The sequence below is a fragment of the Pinus tabuliformis genome, chromosome 1_1 (assembly GCF_031772625.1).
Source record: "Pinus tabuliformis cultivar Carrire ecotype Pingquan chromosome 1_1, CPIR1, whole genome shotgun sequence".
NCBI lineage: Eukaryota > Viridiplantae > Streptophyta > Pinopsida > Pinales > Pinaceae > Pinus > Pinus tabuliformis.
In genome coordinates, this window is record NC_142297.1 from 700,353,433 (window position 1) to 700,369,467 (window position 16,035).

The 16,035-nt window shown below is 40.1% G+C and overlaps 6 non-coding genes and 1 pseudogene across 7 annotated transcripts; 4 read left to right on the plus strand and 3 right to left on the minus strand.

Annotated features, from left to right (window-relative positions):
- Positions 1 to 1,047: 1,047 nt before the first annotated feature.
- On the minus strand, positions 1,048 to 1,135 carry TRNAS-UGA (transfer RNA serine (anticodon UGA)). Its single transcript has one exon. It is a non-coding gene; the product is annotated as a tRNA-Ser (tRNA).
- Positions 1,136 to 1,841: 706 nt separating this feature from the next.
- TRNAG-GCC (transfer RNA glycine (anticodon GCC)) lies at positions 1,842 to 1,912 on the plus strand. Its single transcript has one exon. It is a non-coding gene; the product is annotated as a tRNA-Gly (tRNA).
- Positions 1,913 to 2,042: 130 nt separating this feature from the next.
- On the minus strand, positions 2,043 to 2,116 carry TRNAM-CAU (transfer RNA methionine (anticodon CAU)). Its single transcript has one exon. It is a non-coding gene; the product is annotated as a tRNA-Met (tRNA).
- A 3,218-nt stretch (positions 2,117 to 5,334) lies between these two features.
- TRNAS-GCU (transfer RNA serine (anticodon GCU)) lies at positions 5,335 to 5,422 on the plus strand. The gene has a single exon. It is a non-coding gene; the product is annotated as a tRNA-Ser (tRNA).
- Positions 5,423 to 5,808: 386 nt separating this feature from the next.
- Positions 5,809 to 8,914, plus strand: LOC149215421 (photosystem II CP47 reaction center protein pseudogene; annotated as a pseudogene). Its single transcript, XR_016251032.1, has 2 exons — positions 5,809 to 7,739; positions 7,790 to 8,914. The product of XR_016251032.1 is annotated as a photosystem II CP47 reaction center protein pseudogene (transcript).
- A 5,424-nt stretch (positions 8,915 to 14,338) lies between these two features.
- On the plus strand, positions 14,339 to 14,412 carry TRNAR-ACG (transfer RNA arginine (anticodon ACG)). Its single transcript has one exon. It is a non-coding gene; the product is annotated as a tRNA-Arg (tRNA).
- A 571-nt stretch (positions 14,413 to 14,983) lies between these two features.
- Positions 14,984 to 15,055, minus strand: TRNAN-GUU (transfer RNA asparagine (anticodon GUU)). Its single transcript has one exon. It is a non-coding gene; the product is annotated as a tRNA-Asn (tRNA).
- Between the last annotated feature and the right edge of the window lie 980 nt (positions 15,056 to 16,035).

The following is a 16,035-nucleotide window of genomic DNA, read 5'->3' on the forward strand; positions in this document are numbered from 1 at the left end:
TGGGCTCCCGGCGGTGGAGATGTAAGAAAAATTACGAACCCGACACTTAACCCAAGTGCTATATTTGGTTATTTACTGAAATCTCCTTTCGGAGGAGAAGGATGGATCGTTAGCGTGGACAATCTAGAAGATGTAATTGGAGGACATGTATGGTTAGGTTCCATTTGTATCTTCGGTGGTATCTGGCATATCTTAACCAAACCTTTTGCATGGGCTCGCCGTGCATTCGTATGGTCCGGAGAAGCTTATTTGTCCTATAGTTTAGCGGCTCTATCCCTCTTTGGTTTTATTGCTTGTTGTTTTGTTTGGTTCAACAATACCGTTTATCCCAGTGAATTTTATGGGCCCACCGGCCCAGAAGCCTCTCAAGCTCAAGCGTTTACTTTTTTAGTTAGAGACCAACGTCTTGGAGCTAGTGTGGGGTCTGCCCAAGGACCTACTGGTTTAGGTAAATACCTTATGCGTTCTCCGACTGGAGAAATTATCTTTGGAGGGGAAACGATGCGTTTTTGGGATCTCCGTGCTCCTTGGTTGGAACCCCTAAGGGGCCCTAATGGTTTGGATCTGAGCAAGTTGAGAAAAGACATACAGCCTTGGCAGGAACGACGTTCAGCAGAATATATGACTCATGCTCCTTTAGGTTCTTTAAATTCTGTGGGTGGTGTAGCTACCGAAATCAATGCGGTGAATTATGTCTCTCCCCGAAGTTGGTTATCCACCTCCCATTTCGTTCTAGGATTTTTCTTCTTCGTAGGTCATTTGTGGCATGCGGGAAGGGCTCGTGCAGCTGCAGCAGGATTTGAGAAAGGGATTGATCGTGATTTCGAACCTGTCCTTTCCATGACTCCTCTTAACTGAAACAATAGATCAAACCAGATGGAAGAAAAATCGATTCAATTTCATTACATCTATCTCCCATATCGGCGGGATAGGAGTCTTTTCAAATACTCTTTTTCCAACTGGATCCTTGTAGCTCGGCTATATACAGCCGAGCTATTCTCTTTTTTTTTTTTATTGGACCGGTAAATGCAATTGTTGAAAAACAAAAGGAGAGAGAGGGATTCGAACCCTCGATAGTTTTTTTATCTATACCGGTTTTCAAGACCGGAGCCATTAACCACTCGGCCATCTCTCCCGGGGACAACTTCTATTCTACCCCTTCGTATAATCCCTAACTATAAGCATAAAGTCGGGTCGATACCAACTATACCTGTGACATATGATGATTTTTCATCATCTGGAATGGAAAAAAAAGAAACGAATTTCCCTCTCCTCTCACACTCAAATATCAAATTGAAAAAGTTTGAAAGCTCGATCAATTTATGGTCAAATCCTTTCCATAGTGCATTTGATCAGAATTGAAAATTGGGGATCGGATGGTATAGTCTATTCAATCTGTTGGGAGCTTGTAAGATCACAACCATGACTATTGCTTTCCAATCGGCTGTGTTTGCATTAATTGCTATTTCATTTTTACTAGTGATTGGTGTACCTGTTGCACTTGCCTCTCCCGATGGTTGGTCAAGTAGCAAAAATGTTGTATTTTCGGGTGTATCATTATGGATCGGATCAGTCCTTTTTGTAGGTATCCTTAATTCTTTCATATCTTAGATATGTTCTAGATGTTTTAGGTTCACACTCCCTCCCCCTCCTCCCGGAGGGCTTTATAGCTTTTCTGAAGGGCCTTTTACTTCAGGCCCAAGGAGGAGGGGTTTTCCATATCCGTAATTGAATTAATAATTGGACCATTCAAAAATGGTATCTACTTACGAATGGGATTGAACATATATGTATTTTCCATTTCAATTATATGAATATCTATATATTCATATAATTGAAATGCGGGTATGGTTGAATGGTAAAATTTCTCTTTGCCAAGGAGAAGATGCGGGTTCGATCCCCGCTACCCGCCCTTCACATGGAATATGAAAAAAGAATAGTTCATGTATTGATCATTTCTTTTCCTCACTTATAATTCAATTATAAATTTATAAGTGAGAGAGCAATCCTTTCCGGACCAAAATACTTCGTATGTTCTGGTCTGGCGGAGACAGGATTTGAACCCGTGACCTCAAGGTTATGAGCCTTGCGAGCTACCAGACTACTCTACTCCGCACCATTGATTTATATCATAATCAGAATGGGTACACAAAACAATAATGGGATATAGTACCCCTATCCCTATATAGGGATAGGGGTACTATATCCCATTATCACAAGAAACTTCAATTACTTTTTTCTTTTCCTACCAACTCGATTTTTTTATCCCGGGCAATAAACATGCGTGGGCCATCTCACGGAGTATGTGTCCGGACAATCCAAAGTCTCGATAGTTGGCTCTAGGTCTTCCAGTCGAAGAACAACGTCGATGGAGACGTGTAGGTGCACTATTACGTGGTGAAGATTGCAATTTTCTATGAATTTCCCATTTGTCATCCAATGATGACACTTTGCTTTTTTCCTCCAAAGATTGACGAATTAAATGATATTTCCGTTCCAGTGCTTGTCTCTTCTTCTCTCTCTGAATGAGACTCTTTCTCGCCATAATAGTTCAGTTGGTACTATTACCTACCAGGAATCAAAATATAGATCAGATTTTAGATGGAGTAATATTATGTTGATTACTTTTTCTCTGTGGGGTATTGTCATTGTATCAATGACAATACCCCACAGAGAAATTGATGAAGAAGAATTAACCAAATTTACCTGATGTAGAGGCAATTAAAAAAGCTGCATAAGTGAATATATAACCTACGGAAAAGTGAGCTAATCCAACTAATCGTGCTTGAACAATGGAAAGGGCTACTGGCTTGTCTCTCCATCGAACTAAATTAGCTAAAGGCGTGCGTTCATGGGCCCATGCAAGAGTTTCGATCAGTTCCTGCCAATATCCACGCCAGGAAATAAGGAACATAAATCCAGTAGCCCAAACAAGATGCCCGAATAAGAACATCCACGCCCAAACAGATAAACTGTTCATACCAAAAGGATTGTATCCATTAATAAGTTGTGAAGAATTTAACCATAGATAATCTCTTGACCATCCCATTAAATAAGTGGAAGACTCATTAAATTGTGCTACATTACCCTGCCATAATGTTATATGCTTCCAATGCCAATAGAAAGTAACCCATCCAATAGTATTCAACATCCAGAAAACTGCTAAATAAAAAGCATCCCAGGCCGAGATATCGCAAGTACCACCCCGTCCCGGACCATCGCAAGGAAAACTATAACCAAAATCTTTTTTATCTGGCATTAACCTGGAACCACGCGCATCCAAAGCACCTTTAACTAGGATCAATGTAGTTGTATGCAAACCTAGAGCAATAGCATGATGAACCAAAAAGTCTCCAGGACCAATTGTTGAGAACAATGAATTATTATTATCATTAATAGCATTTAACCAACCGGGTAACCATATGCTCTTACCTGCATCGAATGCTGGACCACTTGTTGAAGATAGGAGTATATCGAAACCATATAACGTCTTACCATGAGTAGATTGTATCCACTGAGCAAATATGGGCTCGATCAAGATTTGTTTTTCTGGAGTACCGAAAGCAAGCATAACATCATTATGGACATAAAGTCCCAAGGTATGGAAACCTAGTAATAAACTAACCCAACTAAGATGAGATATTATAGCTTCTTTCTGCTCCAACATTCTCGCCAATACATTATCCTTATTCTGTTCCGGATTATAATCCCTAATGAGGAATATAGCTCCATGAGCAAAGGCTCCTGTCATAATGAACCCGGCAATGTATTGATGATGAGTATATAATGCAGCTTGGGTGGTGAAGTCTTGTGCTATGAATGCATAAGGGGGTAAAGAATACATGTGTTGAGCTACCAAGGAAGTTATAACCCCCAAAGAAGCTAAAGCAAGACCCAATTGAAAATGAAGAGAATTATTGATTGTGTTATAAAGACCCTTATGTCCGCGTCCTAATAGGCCTCCTGGAGGAACATGTGCCTCCAAAATATCTTCCATACTGTGACCAATCCCAAAGTTGGTTCTATACATATGACCAGCAATTGAAAAAACAAGTGCAATAGCTAAATGATGATGAGCCATATCAGTCAGCCATAAACTTTGAGTTTGTGGATGGAATCCTCCGAGAAAAGTTAGAATAGCAGTTCCCGCCCCTTGGGAGGTACCGAATAAGTGACTACTAGAATCAGGATTTTGAGCATAGAGATTCCACTGACCTGTGAAAAGCGGTTCTAAACCTTCGGGATGCGGTAATACATCCAAAAAATTATCCCATCTGACGTGCACTCCCCTTGATTCAGGAATAGCGACATGAACTAAATGCCCTGTCCAAGCTAGAGAACTGACTCCGAAGAGTCCTGACAAATGATGATTGAGACGGGATTCGGCATTTTTGAACCATGAAACACTTGGTCTCCATTTAGGTTGTAGATGTAACCTACCCGCTATTAAAAAGATGACAGAAAGAAATAGCAAGAAAAGAGCTCCAGCATAAAGATCTTCGTTAGTGCGTAAGCCAATGGTATACCACCACTGATAAACACCGGAATAAGCAATATTGACCGGACCGGGAGCACCTCCTCGGGTAAAGGCTTCTATAGCTGGTTGACCAAAATGAGGATCCCAAATTGCATGAGCAATGGGTCTTACATGTAAGGGATCGCGTACCCATGCTTCAAAATTGCCTTGCCAAGCCACATGGAACAAATTACCAGAGGTCCACAGAAAGATTATTGCCAACTGACCAAAGTGGGAAGCAAAAATTTTATGATAAAGGCGTTCTTCGGTAATATCATCATGACTCTCAAAGTCATGTGCGGTCGCAATACCGAACCAAATACGACGAGTAGTTGGGTCCTGAGCCAAGCCTTGGCTGAACTTTGGAAATCTTGATGCCATATACTTTTCAAATCCTCCTAGCCTTTATCCTATTGCAATAATTCTTGCCAGGAAGAACGCCCATGTTGTGACGATTCCACCCAGAAGGTAATGAGCTACTCCTACAGCACGTCCCTGTACAATGCTCAAGGCTCTGGGCTGGATAGCAGGAGCAACCTTCAATTTGTTATGGGCCCAAACAATAGATTCAATGAGTTCTTGCCAATACCCACGGCCGCTGAATAAGAACATTAAACTGAAGGCCCAAACAAAATGAGCACCTAAAAATAAAAGACCATATGCAGATAATGAAGAACCATAAGATTGGATCACTTGAGAGGCTTGTGCCCATAGAAAGTCACGGAGCAGAACTATTTTTAACGAAATGAACAATACGATTGACTGGATTGTTCTTTATCCAACTGAATAATCGCAATATTCATTATATTGCCGATCTTGGAGAGATGGCTGAGCGGACCAAAGCGGCGGATTGCTAATCCGTAGTACGGATCATCCGTACCGAGGGTTCGAATCCCTCTCTCTCCGTTCGTCCACTATTGATCCTGAAAACGAATAACCCCGAATCTTTCTACGGAACGGAAAAGGCCCATTAACCTAGAGACTTCCTATTTTGACCTTTTTTTTTCATTGCATAGCACAAAATGATAAAGTTATCATTTTGACTGAGCATTTGAACTCAGTATTTTATTTTTTTCCCGCAGTGCAGTAAAGTATTACTGTTTATGGAACAGTAATAGCTCCACTCTTTAGTAGAAAAATGATATTTTTTCATCAAAAATTATATCTGACTTAGTCCATAAATTGCAAAGGTATCGTTCATGAACGAATGGAAGGATTAGAATATCTCGTTTCTTTCCTCTTTTTTTATCAATATAAATGGGACCAATCCCTACATTGTGTATTGGTACATACAAACGATAAAATATCTTTGTCTCTCCCTGCTATTATGTATGAACAAAATTGTTTCAAACCTGTTCCATCATTAGCAATGTCCAAGTGAATAGATGTTCACTTTCGAGATGATCCGGGTCTAGCTCGATAACATGATCTCTTCCAATCCAATGTGAGAAAGTTACATAGTGTCTACTTTTTCCGATAAAGGGGTGTTTGCATGGGTTTTCCTTGGTATCGCGTTCATACCGTCGTATTGAATGATCCTGGACGGTTAATTTCTGTACATATAATGCATACAGCTCTAGTTGCTGGTTGGGCTGGTTCAATGACTCTGTACGAATTAGCAGTTTTTGATCCATCCGATCCTGTTCTTGATCCAATGTGGAGACAAGGTATGTTCGTTATACCTTTTATGACTCGTTTGGGAATAAAGGATTCATGGAGTGGATGGAACATCACCGGAGAAACTGTAATTAATCCCGGTATTTGGAGTTATGAAGGTGTGGCCGTGGCACATATCGTGTTTTCTGGCCTGTGCTTTTTGGCAGCTATCTGGCATTGGGTATATTGGGATCTGGACATATTCTGTGATGAACGTACGGGAAAACGTTGTTTAGATTTGCCAAAAGTATTTGGAATTCATTTATTCCTCTCAGGAGTAGCTTGTTTCGGATTTGGAGCATTTCATGTAACGGGTTTGTATGGTCCTGGGATATGGGTGTCTGATCCTTATGGACTAACTGGAAAAATACAACCAGTGGATCCAGCATGGGGAGCTGAAGGTTTTGATCCTTTTGTTCCAGGAGGAATAGCTTCTCATCATATAGAAACGAGTATTTTGGGTATATTAGCAAGTCTATTCCATCTCAGTGTTCGTCCTCCCCAACGTTTATACGTAGGATTACGCATGGGGAATATTGAAACGGTCCTATCCAGCAGTATTGCTGCTGTGTTTTTTGCAGCTTTCATTGTTGCTGGGACCATGTGGTATGGCTCCGCAACTACTCCGGTCGAATTATTCGGTCCCACTCGTTACCAGTGGGATCAGGGATACTTCCAACAAGAAATAGATCGACGGGTTCGTGCCGGTCTGGCCGAAAATTTAAGCCTATCAGAAGCTTGGTCCAAAATTCCCGAGAAACTCGCTTTTTATGATTACATTGGTAATAATCCAGCTAAGGGGGGGTTATTCAGAGCAGGTGCAATGGACAATGGAGATGGAATAGCTGTTGGTTGGTTAGGACACCCTATCTTCAAAGATAAGGAGGGAAATGAGCTTTTTGTACGTCGTATGCCTACCTTTTTCGAAACATTTCCAGTAGTTCTGGTGGACAAAGAAGGAATTGTGAAAGCCGATGTTCCTTTTAGGAGGGCAGAATCAAAGTATAGTGTTGAACAAGTAGGTGTAACTGTTGAGTTCTATGGTGGTGGACTTGACAGGGTCAGTTTTGGTGATCCTGCTATAGTTAAAAAATACGCTAGACGTGCTCAATTAGGTGAAATTTTTGAATTAGATCGTGCTACTCTAAAATCTGATGGTGTTTTTCGTAGTAGTCCAAGGGGTTGGTTTACTTTTGGACATGCTACATTTGCTCTCCTTTTCTTTTCTGGACACATTTGGCATGGTGCTAGGACCTTATTCAGAGATGTTTTTGCTGGTATCGACTCGGATCTGGATGATCGAATAGAATTTGGAGCATTCCAAAAACTGGGAGATCCAACTACTAAAAGACAAGTGGTATGATATTGCTCCTATCTCTTCTCTAATAAATATTAGTACGAAAGCTATCTCCATAATTGTAAATTACGATCAAATCAAATCTATGGAAGCATTGGTTTATACATTCCTGTTGGTATCGACCCTAGGGATAATCTTTTTCGCTATTTTCTTCCGAGAACCACCCAAACTTCCGACTAAAGGGGGAAAATAATTTTGCTTCTCCAAATCGTCAGTCTTTCTCTCCCATCAAAGAAAGAATGACCTTCCCTATAGGGAAGGTCATTCTTTCAATTAGTCCTCGTGATCCTCAAAAGGATCCCTAAGTTGTTTAGAGGGTTGCCCAAAGGCGGTGTATAGGGCATAACCAGTAAAGCTTACAAGTAAACAAGATATGGAGATGGTGACTAAGGTTGCAGTTTCCATTATTAGGTGATCCCAATATCATGGTATGTTTACCATATAATAACAAAGTTAGCAGATCTCAACCAATACAATAGTTTCTATGGCTACACAGACCATTGATGATACTTCCAAAACCACGCCAAAAGAAACCCTTGTAGGAACGACCTTAAAACCGCTTAATTCAGAATATGGTAAAGTAGCTCCTGGATGGGGAACTACTCCTCTTATGGGTTTTGCAATGGCTCTATTTGCAGTATTCCTATCTATTATCTTGGAGATTTATAATTCTTCCGTTTTATTGGATGGGATTCCGGTTAGTTGGGGCTGAGGAACTCCAAAATTCACCTGGTGAGCTCTTGAAGAAAAAAAAAGAACTGAGGGATTCAAACCCAGACCAAATAGTGGCTTTGAGTTTTTAGCTTATCTTGTTCCAATAGTTTGATCGTGTAATTACTTTTCTCTAAGGATTTTTGGAATATGGGTGTGCGACTTGTTGAAATCGATCCATATTTATAGTACAGAAGACCGATCTGTTATCTTCATCAAGATGGTCCTACCTCGTTGGATATTTAATTTCTAGAATATTGAATCTCTAGAGCACGAGGTCTATCATAGATATGTTCCGGAAGATCTGAACTATGGTTTGTACCTATCATTTCCTCGTCACCAGACTTCCAATAAAGAAATTGAAAGAGGTATTTCCTATAATAAATCGAAGGAAATATCCCCTCTCATAATTATGCTGATTATGACCAAAGAATGATATAGTATCTGATTTCTCTTAGTTAGCATATTTCGTCGAATGAGCGAAAATGAAAAGGTTATTACCCAGAGAACCTTTTGGGGATTTGATAAAATCATCGGGGTCTAATTGAAATCTGAGGTTTGGATTGATTCATCTATTGAGATCTCGACAAGATAATTCCTATAAATCGTCTATATTAGTTCTTTTCTAGGGAACTGATCACACGAATAGGGTAAAAGATCGTTCAAAGGGCCTATAGTGATTTATCATAGGGATGAGCCGACTTGAAATTTTGGCACTTTTTGAAATTTTGGCACTTTTTGAAATTTTGGCACTATAGAGTCTTCTAATAGAAATGCTGGATTGTTTCGAATGATCTTCATTTCTCCAGCCGGTCAGGCAACGAACCCTCAAGTATCTCTTTTCCAAAATTTATTTATTCGTGTCCAAAAGCATTTGCGTGTTCTTGTTCAAGCCGTATGAAGGGAAATTCTCATGTACGGTTTTCAGAGGGGGAATTTCAGTTTACCTATCTCAATAAAGTATACGATCGGTTCGAAGAGCGTCTCGAGATTCAGGCGATTGCGGATGATATCACCAGTAAATATGTTCCTCCTCATGTCAATATATTTTATTGTCTAGGGGGGATCACACTTACTTGTTTTTTAGTACAAGTAGCTACTGGTTTTGCTATGACTTTTTACTATCGTCCGACCGTTACAGAAGCTTTTGCCTCTGTTCAATACCTAATGACCGAAGTTAACTTTGGTTGGTTAATCCGATCAATTCATCGATGGTCGGCAAGTATGATGGTTCTAATGATGATCCTGCACGTATTCCGTGTTTATCTCACAGGTGGATTCAAAAAACCCCGTGAATTAACTTGGGTCACAGGTGTAATTTTGGCTGTGTTGACCGTATCCTTCGGTGTAACTGGTTATTCTTTGCCCTGGGATCAAATTGGTTATTGGGCAGTGAAAATTGTGACTGGTGTGCCTGAGGCTATTCCTGTAATAGGATCTCCTCTGGTAGAATTATTACGCGGAAGTGTTAGTGTGGGTCAATCTACCTTGACTCGTTTTTATAGTTTACACACTTTCATATTACCCCTTCTTACTGCTGTATTTATGCCAACGCACTTTCTAATGATCCGTAAGCAGGGTATTCCAGGTCCTTTATAGAGAGGAAAGATAGATTGAAAATAACTATTCATAACTTATTGTTCTGAATAACGACAGTAATATATCATCGCCAGGAATATTTATTATTCAAAAATGGAAATATCCATAGAAAATATGGTCCTCGGATTTCTCCTTTCTATTTTGGAGTATTATTCATCCAATACAAACAAATAATTGGAGTAGATTCTCAGATGGAGAAGATGGATTATGGGAGTGTGTGACTTGAACTATTGATTAGGCCATGCAGATACTTTCTCCGATCTACCACATAAATATTTCTGATAAAATGTGTCTCTGTCCCAATTTCCTTATCAGAAATAGGAAGTTTAGCACCTGGGTGGAAAGGCATTGGTCAGTTTGTTCCGTTCCAAGAGAATTCTTTCTATGATCGAATCCGAATCAGGAAGGGCTCCGTGAGATCCGGACAATGGGACAATATTTTCATATATTCAATAATTGGACTATATGACTTTACTTCTCCTTTTCATAGTGTGAAAATGCATCCATTTCCCTTGCATCCATTTCGATGGTAAAACTATTGGAGTGAAAGAAGGGATCTAAGGAAGGAGAGAGGCCGGATCAATAACAAGTCCATACCTTGTATGCTAAAAAACTTTTGAGGTCTATTCGTGGTGATAAACACAAATTACAAGGACTAAGATGGTCCAAAAGGCATATCGATCATGATCGAATTTGTGAGCTTACTTGGGTCATGAGCATTTAACTGGAATAATAAAATGACCAATGATGGATGATCATAGACATTATTAGTTCCTATTTTTCCAATTCGTCTTCCATCACGGGAAAAAATAAGTGATATATACTTCCTCCAGTTATTGTTCGAGCCGGATGATAAAAATTGGCATGTCCGGTTCTTTCGGCGGATAGATCCATAAAGATCTACTTATCCCAATAACAAAGAAACCTGACCTAAATGATCCTGCATTAAGGGCTAAATTAGCTAAAGGTATGGGACATAATTATTATGGAGAGCCCGCTTGGCCCAATGATCTTTCATATATTTTTCCAGTAGTAATTTTAGGTACTATTGCATGTACAATAGGTTTAGCGGTTCTAGAACCATCAATGATTGGTGAACCAGCAAATCCATTTGCAACTCCTTTGGAGATATTGCCCGAATGGTATTTTTTCCCTATATTCCAAATACTTCGTACAGTACCTAACAAATTATTAGGTGCCCTTTTAATGGGCTCAGTACCCGCGGGATCATTGACGGTGCCTTTTCTAGAGAATGTGAATCAATTTCAGAATCCATTTCGTCGTCCAGTAGCTACAACAGTATCCTTGATCGGTACTGCAGTAGCCCTTTGGTTAGGTATTGGGGCAGCGTTGCCTATTGATGAATCTTTAACTTTAGGTCTTTTCCAATCCAATTTGATCCAATTGTCGAATATAAAAATATTTCAATTTTTTTATTCATATATCTAGGGAGTAGTTGCTTTAAGACAAATTATATCTCCCTAGATATACCCATCTTGTCAGATATTTCTTTCGAATATTCCACGAAAGAGAGATATGTCAAAGATTCTCAAGACTCTCCAAAAGAACTTGGGTAAAGGAAATGAAGAGATGAAATGAAACCAACCATTTTATGAACCCGAAACTAATTCCTGGGTGGATCAATTGCAAAAAGTTTTTGTAGAACTTCCAATACCTGTTCGACAGATTCCTTCCCGAAGTATTTAATTCTCATTAGATCTTCTCGACTGTAATTTAAGAGGTCCAATAATGTATGTATATTGGCTCTTCTGAGGGAGTTATAGGTTTTGGGGGTAACTCTAATTGGTCAATGAAAATAAGTTGAAATGCTATTTTTTCTTTCGTTTCCCCCGTATCAGTCAATACGTGCGAAAGGGGGAAGGGAAGCATATTAGACCCTTTTTTATTGTTCATTCCATCGATGTTCTGTTCCTCTCCATGCAGGTAGGGAATAAATAAGTCGATCAAATTTCGAGAAGCTTCGTAAAGTGCCTCCCTAGGAGTTAACCCCCCATTCGTCCATATTTCCAGGAAAAGGACTTCTCGTATTTCATTTCCGCTCCCATAGGAATGAATACTATAATTCGCATCGCGAACAGGCATAAAAAACAGCATCTATAGGAAAAATTCCATCCTGATAATTATTTGGACTATGTATAATATATCCGCGATTTTTTTCAATTTGTAATCTGATATCAGAAGTAATTGATTTAGTAAGTCTAGCTATATGTTGTGTAGTATCAATTATTTTCACAGAAGGTGGTAATATGATATCTTGAGCAGTTACATTTCTAGGTCCAACAATATAAATAGAAGCTTCTCGGATTCCGTACGAGTCACTTCTAAATACAATTTCTTTTAGATTCATCAAAATGTCATGTACTGATTCTTCAATACCTATTATCGCGGAATATTCATGTTTTATGTTCTCTAATTTTACACGTGTGATACATGTTCCTTCTACTTCTCCAAGTAAAGCCCTTCTTACCCAATCTAATAGAAAATGATCAATGAATGGATATTCTTGTCACTTTTTTTGTTTCTCCTATTATGTCCAATTCCATCAATAACCTATTTTGTTGAAATATCCACAAAAAATTTTCCCCAATTGAGATCTGATCTAATGAATCTTGGATACTAATGGGTTGACAAAAAATTTGATATAAGTATTCATTAGCATATGAATAGGGAAATAGGATGGGAATGGGGCGTGGCCAAGCGGTAAGGCAGCAGGTTTTGATCCTGTTATTCGGAGGTTCGAATCCTTCCGTCCCAGACTTATTTCATTGGTTCCTGTTTTCCCTTCCTTCGCTCTTCCCTTTTTTCTTTCGTAAAAGATCCAACTTTGTTTTCCTTTTTATCATAATTTAACCATACTTAAAGTTCAGAAGGGAATGTGATTACAATAGGGAAGAGATAAAGGGATATATCTGTGGTGCAAGATGGGAATACGGATCAATTTGAGATAAGGTTCAATTTATGAAATTAGCCCATTGGATGTATGCTGGTCCTGCTCATATTGGAACTCTACGAGTAGCTAGTTCATTCAAAAATGTCCATGCCATTATGCATGCTCCTCTAGGAGATGATTATTTTAATGTAATGCGTTCTATGTTAGAACGGGAAAGAAATTTTACTCCTGCAACTGCTAGTATAGTAGATCGTCACGTACTAGCACGTGGATCTCGAAAAAGAGTTGTGGATCATATTATTCGAAAAGATAAGGAGGAAGGTCCCGATCTGATAATATTAACACCTACATGTACCTCTAGTATCTTGCAAGAGGATTTAAAAAACTTTGTGGATAGAGCATCCATAATCTCCGATTGCAACGTCATTTTTGCGGATGTGGATCATTATCAAGTGAATGAAATTCAGGCAGCGGATAGAACTTTGGAACAGGTAGTTCGATATTATTTGGAGAAATCCCATACATTGGATCAATTCGTAACAGATGCACCTTCTGTAAATATAATTGGGATTCTTACTCTGGGTTTTCATAATCGACATGATTGTCGTGAGTTGAGACGTTTATTAAAAGATCTGGACATCAGAATTAGAGGACCTTTCCCTAGTACGAGAGGACCGGGAAGGACGCACCTCTGGTGTACCAGTTATCGTGCCCATGGTAGATGCTGGGTAGCCAAGTACGGAGCGGATAACTACTAAAAGCATATAAGTAGAAAGCCCACCCCAAGATGAGTGCTCTCCTATTCTTACTTCCCTGAGAGACCCTAGTCGCGAACACGGCTGGGACAACGACGGGTTCTCTGTCCTTGCAGGGGATGGAGCGACAAAAGTATTGAGAATCCAAGATAAGGTCACGGCGAGACGAGCCGTTTATAATTATGATAGGTGTCAAGTGGAAGTGCAGTGATGTATGCAGCTGAGGCATCCTAACAGACCGAGAGATTTGAACCTTGTTCCTACATGACCCGATCGATCTGATCGGGTACTATCCATCTATTCTTTTCTTTGTTCAATTGTTTGACAACATGAAACTATGAAACCAAAAGCTCTGCCCTCCCTCTCCGTTGGATAGATAGAAGGGCAGAGAAGGGTTCTCTACCTGGCCCTAATCCTTTTCAGAATTGGGGCCTCACAATCATTAGCCAATATGCCTTTCTCGCATTTATGCCCTTCCCAGTTCATGGTTTGAAATTATGGTGTCCCAGGCGTAGAGGAACCACACCAACCCATCCTGAACTTGGTGGTTAAACTCTACTGCGGTGACGATACTGTAGGGGAAGCCCTGCGGGAAAATAGCTTGGTGCCAGGACGATAAAAAGCTTAATTCCTCTTCTCATTAGAAGGTCGTCTTCTTTGAAACCCATTTCTTACATATTTTCTTTCCCACTCCACACTTTACTTTTATTTGAAACGCAATACCTGCGCTCGCTCATAGCGATGCGATAAATTTGCTTCTGCATCCTCTTACCCCGAAGAGAGGAATCCCTTCCTTTTGGGAGGGACTCCTGGGAACGAATCCAGCGGAGACGGGGCCTGTAGCTCAGAGGATTAGAGCACGTGGCTACGAACCACGGTGTCGGGGGTTCGAATCCCTCCTCGCCCACCCCGAAAGGGGACAAAAGGGAGGCCTTTCGGGGGTAGGGAGATTATGATATGATTGGGATAGCGCAAAGCTATGGAACTTAGTCTTCACAAAGGGTCATTTATCGAAAATGATACCCGGTACGTCCGAGAGTAACCAGCATATTTGTGTCTGACCTCCTATAAATCTTCCTCATTATTATATTTAGATCAGGGTTATAGAACGAAAGATTCTTCCAAATCCGAGGGAAAATAGATTGACAGCATGCAGGGATCCAATTCTGACTTCCAGAGAACAAACTTATAGTTCTAACAGCTGGTAACGGGTCGAGTGACTAGTAACGGGTCGAGCAAATAGAGGCCTCTTCACCTTCAGCTCTCGAAATGTCATCACATCAGGAGAACAATGGATTTGTTTCTCCGAACTTTTCAGTATTTCGAAGAGACCGTTGTTTCCATTTTGCCTTTCCCGGACGACCGGGATCCTATCTTTATCCTGTGGCGATTGTGCATTCATATATTATGAACAAGGACAGGTAACGTTTGACTTACTCCTAATGGTAAAAACGAGCTTTATTTTGAATAAAACGGATCTCCCCAAGTAGGATTCGAACCTACGACCAATCAGTTAACAGCCGACCGCTCTACCACTGAGCTACTGAGGAACAACGGAGGGTTCCCATATACGGGCAAGATTCTTGTTCTTTGGACCGACCCATGATCATCAGTGTATAAACGAGAAACTCAATAAGGTTTTTTATCAACTCTTGGACACCCCACCCTAGAGGTATTGACCTATCAATACAATAGGATCTATAATTATTGCTACCATTCAATATTAGGTATTACTTAAAAAAAGAATAATTCGATTATATAGAACCTTGAAATAAAGAGATAACTTTTAGATTTAGATAAAGGAGGATTGGCGGTGAAAATAGCAGTTTACGGGAAAGGCGGAATCGGTAAATCAACAACTAGTTGTAATATCTCAGTCGCTCTAGCGAGACGTGGTCAAAAAGTGTTACAGATTGGGTGTGATCCCAAACACGATAGTACTTTTACTCTTACAGGATTTCTAATACCTACAATTATAGATACTTTACAATCCAAGGATTATCATTATGAGGATATTTGGCCCGAATATGTAATTCACAAGGGTTATGGACCGTTAGCAGAATCTTGTGAGTGAAGGAGGATTGGATTGAGCAACCCATCTTTCTTCGGGAGTTACCTATCTTTCTTAAGGTCTTTTTTTTGCCCAATCTGAGTCTTGATACGCCTCGGAAGGGAGGGGGAAAGAATGGCTTGATTCTCTAACAAACATTTAAGGTTAGTAAGGCCGCTCTATTGCTAAATAGAGGATTCTGGTCAAGAGATCGCTGGATGGAAGGCTTCCAGAAGAGATTCTCTTTGAATGTGAAGGTGAGCAGTGATCTCAGATCTTGGATTACGAAAAGCTTCCATTTAGATGTAATTACTGCAAGATTCACGGTCATTTGATCCGGGAATGCCCGTCTAGGGCTAAGGTCACCCTAAAGAGGAAAAGCCCTAGTGCTGCTTCTCCTTCCACACTGGATCGACAAGTTTATGGTCCCTCTGGATCTGATTGCATGGGTATGGATCCAAAGGTTAGTGTGGGCAAGAA